The following is a 6,620-nucleotide window of genomic DNA, read 5'->3' on the forward strand; positions in this document are numbered from 1 at the left end:
AATGCGCATAATTTCATTAACTTGTAATAGTCTCTAAAAATCTATTGTGCATCTGTTCTTGTATATCTTCCACATAATAGGAGACCTTTCAAAGATAGCTCTTTGGTCAGCAACGGAATAACCAAATGTTTCTAAGTAAATCAATCAAGGCTTAAGCACACAAGGTGTCACATCTTCATTTGTCCTCCTTTGATGGACCCTCTTCATCCTTTCTTGGGACTGATTCTTCAGAGATGCAAGAAGCTCTTTCACTGAAGGATCATTGGGGTCACTCCTGGAAGCTGTAAACAAGATAACGTATCAGACGACAGCAACTCATTGTAAGTAGAATACAGCAGGATAGGGAAAATTGCACATACAGATTCAAGGATAGATGAAAGAAAAGACTGGTCTCCAACACTTGCTCATATCTGATTGGGATGATGGCTCTCCTGCACTTTCCTGCATGGACATTTGAAGAGCTGCATGCAACAATAGCCAAATTTAATCAAAACTAGGTCAAAGCTCTGAACCTCGGCAATCAAATTCCAAATAACAAGACAGAACTAATTGGGAATTGTTTATCCTTAAAGAGCACAACTTCATGGACAACTCAACATTTAACAGCGCATGACAAAGTATGCAAAACAAATGGACAATAAATATTTGCATGTTTCTGGGCAGCTAAGAGTCCATGGCTATAAGCATATGACAATGTGAACCCATGACTCAGAGTTTGGAATTCAGTTATCCATACCACTAGTGAAGCAGGACAATGTGCAATACATCAAGCAAACAGACCAGGAATTTACATGTAGATGAAAGAACAAATAACATAAACTCATGATGGCTTGTTCTTCCAATAGGCTACAGGGTTTGTGCAGTACTGCTATAAAGTAATGGATGTAGAGAGTTGGTAAGATGCCATTAAAATGAAAGGAGTGTGATGTTCACAAGTCAAACACAATAGTAGTATATAAATAGCAAGTTAAACTGGTAAATCATTTTCCGCTAGTAAAAAAACTAATGTTACCATGCACCCCTAATAACTGAAATCAATGAGACACAATAACACACCTAGAGCCAACTCCTGATCTGCACTAGTTGCCTCTGACATTTCAGCATCACCTGCTGAATTACCGGATCCAGACATATTCATTGACATTGCAGAGCCTGCTTTAGCAAGTCATTCTCGTCAACCTATCACCATATCACGTGTCAAGGAAAATTTAGATTATTTAGTGCTTTGAACATGTATAAAGATGACAGAAACACAACAATGATATAGACTTCAAGAACTACACAAACAGAAGGTTACACACGTGCATACATGATCATTAGATAGGAATTGACACCAACCTTATCATCAGTAGGTTTCTTATCTCATTGACAACTGAAACATCACCACTTTCTGTCATGGTTACATCCTCTGATTTGGATGGCGGTTCCTCTCCTTGTCTACTACTAGCTTCGTCAGCCGATCTTTTGGCAGCAGCTTCTTGCCTTGCCCTTTCCTCTTCCATAGAAACTCTAAGAGCAAGAGCAAGCTCAGGATCTATATTAGGGTCTACGTCAAAATCATAGCCGGAAGAACCACCAATTGCAGCAGCAGTAGCTGCTGCAGCTGCCACTGCAAAGCCACTTCCTCCTTCTCCATCACCAGTGAATACAGGTGTACTGTCATTAAAAATAAAAGGAAATGTTCATACCACTGATGACAAATATTTCCTCTTACTCAAAAATACGCAATACAAGCCACATGACACAAAACGTTGAAGCTACAAGAAAATAGAAATCTATGTCTTTATAGTTCGTAATGTATATAGTTTCATTAAAAGTTATTTGGTAAATACTACTCTTTTATTTTTCAGAGATTTCTCCTTCTCTCTTGTAATACTTATTTTCAGAGATTTTCCCCGAGTCTTTTCCTACCTTTTTTCCCATAATCAACGACTATGGAATTCAAACCCATGTTCCAATTAGATCCACATGATACAAAACTCTAAATTCACATTATACAACTACACATAAACTGCGCAAAGACAAAGTATTGTACCTTATAAGAACATCAGAGAGAGCATCTGGACCAGGAGGGACATGTACTAAATGACTACTATCGTTATTGTTAACAGCAGAAAGAAGGGCCTCCAGCTTCTCTGGCTTTCCATCATCTTCTTCGCCAAAATCAACAATATCAAGAGCACACTGTTCTTCTTCAATTTCTTCCCTATCATTTCCAATACCTTCTTTTCAAATTTGACAGGACTGAACACACAGAAGATAAGTTAGATGTGAACAACAATACCTTCTTTGTTAAGGGAATTAGTGAGTCAGAAGGTAGCACAATATACCTTCCAGCAAAAACTATGATCCGTTGCTGTTGGTTTTTGTTTGCCGGTGCTTAAGAGCCAACTGAGCTACCTGGATTGCGGATGCTATGTTCATCTCTCCCCCATTTCAAGACCTGTATTACAGGAAATTAGAGAACTCTACCAAAATTCATGAAAGACCAGACATTGACGGGCATCAGGACACGCGATAAGAAGGGATGATAAAAGAATACATTAAACTGAACTACTAACAAAACATAGCACGCAAAAGACAATCACAGTTGAAAAGAACCTAAAACTATTTTTGTTACTTCCTCACAGTGCATAACTCAATCCGATTGTATACTGCATACATGATATCATCTAGTAGTAAGCTCTTTCAAGATACCAAACTAAAATTGCAACATTCAATTATCACCATGTGCTCCAAACATAGCTCCTCTAAGACTAATGTTATTATGATCATCTACATTCTCCAAAACCATTCTAACAGCTTCATTCATCAAGTTGTACGAACTATTCTTTAACTCTACTACAAGCTCAAACTAAACAATCATACAATAAAGCATAAACTTTGATAGCATAAATGACCATACCGTGCATGCAAGCCAAAATTCTGCCAAGATCAGAAGTGGGTGTAGCCAATACACGAACCCCTTTGCCGCCATTGTCAACACCCCAACTGTGTTTTCCGGATTGGCCTAATCCAATTTACAAAACCCAATACATAAACACATTAAAGAGGAACAAATTCGAAATGGGAACAAGGTTTAGTGAAAAAGATTGAATCTTTAACCTGGGTTTTGGCACCACAGATGAGATTGATAGCATCGGCTTGAGCTTGGAATCGAGAAGGGGAGTAATCACCGTTTCGCATCCATTCTGAATTGTCGACGCATATCATAGTAGCCTGCTTGTTCATTAAGTTTAAGCATGGTTATCATACAATCGCATATAAACCCTAAAGATTTGAACTTTGAAAGAAGAAGAAGAAGAAGGAGATGGCTAACCTCGAGAACCATGATTGCAGAGTTTGGGTGGGTAGATAAGTTTTGATTGTATTGAACTGAGAAAGGTCTGCTAGTTGCTATATGGTAATTTGAGTACTGTATACTCGCTCAATTTACCAAAAAAATTAAAAATAGAGTTTTTTCACTTAAAATTACAAATGGTCCCTTTGTTGATGACCATTTGTGATATTTCTATTGTGGTTAAAATTTGTTACTAATACCTTAGGTAAGTTTATTACTAAGAGCATCTCCAACCATTTAGTCAAAAGCCAAAGCCATATGCAAAATATGACCCCCCTAATGTCATCATTATTCATTCAATTTTTGCATCTCCAACTATCTTTAGTCAAAAGCCAAAGTCATTTAATAAATTAATCATTTCGAGAATTAATTAACTACAATTGCATCACATGCAGCGGGGCCCACCATTTTTTCAGCCAAAGAAATTTGGCTTTCGTTCTACAAACTTGAGTCAAAATGACTCCAGTTGTTTGGCTCCAAAACCAGTTGGCTTGCAAACTGTCTCTTTTGGGCGAGTGATTGCGCAGGCGTGCCAGCACCGCGGGGTGCAGTCGTTGGGGTAGTCCCTTGACCTGACTTCTTCTTCCAGCGCTGTGGACGAGGGGAGCACCAACCTCGTCACAAGGCTCTTCTCTTGCCTTTCGGAAAAGGACTTCTTGCCTTACGCGGGTAAGGCTTTGGTTGTGGTTTCTTTGCGTTCACCGTATCGATACTCAACGTTGAAGGCTGAGCTGAGCAATCACTGGGAAGTTGGAGAAAGCATGAGTTTCGCTAAAGCGTGACTTTAGCTTCGCTGGGTTGCGAGGGCGTTACCCTTGCTTCGCTGGTTGTATCGGTGGCAGTAGTACTGGCAGTCGGCTCGCGAGGAGACTAGGACTGGAAGCACAGTCGCCGGGTTGTTCTGGTGATGCTGACAGTCGGCTCGCGAGGAGACTAGGACTGGCGGGCGGTCACCGGGTTTCAACGAGGTTGAAGGTTTGCTCCGAGGAGGCTTTGTAATCGCTGGGATCGATTGATTGGAGAGAGGTCTCTGATTTTGCAGTTTAGCTCTGTATTTATACCCTAGGGTTTCGACTGCTCCTTGCCTCAGAAGGACTCTTAATTGAAGTTTCATGTTTAGTCTCTACTACTCGATTTCAATAAGGTTTCGTCTCCTTACGAAACACGGAATGGGCGAAACTATAACCCAAACCCGAGTGGTTTTATTCTTGGGCCGCAGGTATCAGCCCGCTGGTTCGAATCCACTAAAGGATTTTGCCTAAAATTGCTTTTGGGCTCAAACATTGCCCCCAGGCCGGGAAATCAGGCCCGCTGGGGTGTAACTGATTGAAGGGGACTTAGAAAGACGTGCCGATCGCTTGAAACGATGCCATCAATGAAGGTCGCGTCCTTTCGTTTGTGAAACGCTTTCTGTCGCATCGTTTCCCTCACAAAATCCTTTATTTAAACTCACAGCCGCAACCTTGTCACTTCAAAACCCTTCCAGTCTCTCAAGCCCAGAAAAACCATTTCTGCAACATCTTCTCTGCAAACTAACCAGAAATGGCTCCCCCTAAGAAAATCATCATCAATCAGGAAGAAGAATTAAATGAAAATGTTGCTCGGACTTGGGGCACCAACATCGGCGCCCGCATTCATCTTGAAACCTCAATTCATCGACCCCTACTCCTTCTTTTTCCCGACCATCACACCGGGTTGGGCCAGCACCGCAAGGCGTTATTCCGGACGATGCCATCGCTCTATACGGCCTTCCTATTCGCCTGCCCATTCCAGTCCTCCGAAGGACTCCTAGAGACTTTAGCGGTTGGGGTGCCCAGAACCATCGAGCCAAGATAGGGAATTGGCCATCTTCCATTAGTGCACAGGAGATTTCCTGGTATCGCGAGACGCGGGCAGGAGATCTAGCTCACTGGAACGCAGCAGGTATCGCCCACACTATTGACTTGTGTTTCCATCTTCCTCGCGGTGGTAATCGCTCGCCGCTCGCTGCTTTCCTCTGTTTTGGAATACCGCCACCAACACATTTGACTTTAGATTTGGTCAAATGAGCATCACTCTGTTGGATATCCTCGCCATCACTGGTTTGCCCATCCATGGCGAGCCTTATGTGCACGGCCAATTTGACTCTGTCAAATTCACCTCGACTATGGCCCAACACAGTCGCAGCGCTCACAGTGGCTCCTACCCGCGATGGTTGGCGTATTACAGCCGGGAACACAACGCGACCAGTGGAATCACTTTTCTTGAGTATTGGCTGTGTAAGTTCATATTCTGCACCTCTTCCTGTAAGCCACTGGCACCTGGACCTTCTTAGCAACGGCCCTCTACAACGGCCGCAACATTGGGCTCGGACAACCGGTACTGGGAGCCCTCTATCGCATGCTGTACCAAGCGACGATGCATCCATTTGAGACCAACATATCTGGTCCTTTCTGGATTTTAGATTTTTGGATCCAGACTTACTTTCAACTCTTCCGCCGCGAAGATATCCCGCTACTTCCACCGGCCGACCAACTCTTAGGTCGATGGTTCTGCCGCGAGGACAAGTACTCATCTCCCCCTTATTCTGAATGTTTTTCTTATCTGTACTTGCTAGATGATATGCCGTACTGTGACCTAATCCTGAGCAGAAGATTCCCATCTTTGCTCGAATATGGTTTTCTTCCTGGCGATCCTCGCTATTCCGACCGCGCTCGCCTGGCTTTTCGCCTCGCGGTCTCCTGTTCAGATATCAGGATCGCCGCCGAAGAACTCAGCTACGAACTCTATGCTCCTAATCACTTTGCCCGTCAGTTCGACCTTGTCCAATTGGTACCAGTTCCTCTATACGACGCTTGGAAGTTGGAACTACAACACCTCTTGGCGCAGATTCGGGCCCCCTCAGGGCCCCCGCGGCACAGAGCATGCTCGCGCTAGTCGATCTCCCTGATTGGGCCCAGGTCATCAATGCTGTAGACGGAACTGAAGAAGGATATGAGATTTGGTGGGCATAAGTCTCCGTCAATTGCTGGACCCCACCAGACGACGAACTCTTTGCAACTATCTTTGGCGAGCTGAGGAATCCTTATCCTGTCGATGTTGACATGCTCGCTCGCTTCTCTGAAGACATTACTGGGCCCCGGCCCCTTCAATGATCCAACCGGCACGAGTTCCTCACCCGGCCCAGGCTGGAATCGTAATTCGCGAACCTCCGCCGGAGGTAAGTATTATAACTTTACCCTCTGCAAGTTCCTTCACTGTTCACTCCTTTTACTCACACTTCTTTGTACTAGGGGAGTGC

The 6,620-nt window shown here is 43.5% G+C and overlaps 1 pseudogene; it reads right to left on the reverse strand.

Moving 5' to 3' along the window:
• Positions 1–380: 380 nt before the first annotated feature.
• On the reverse strand, positions 381–3,382 carry LOC112173607 (annotated as a pseudogene).
• Positions 3,383–6,620: the final 3,238 nt, after the last annotated feature.

This window comes from Rosa chinensis, chromosome 6, assembly GCF_002994745.2.
Source record: "Rosa chinensis cultivar Old Blush chromosome 6, RchiOBHm-V2, whole genome shotgun sequence".
Lineage (NCBI taxonomy): Eukaryota > Viridiplantae > Streptophyta > Magnoliopsida > Rosales > Rosaceae > Rosa > Rosa chinensis.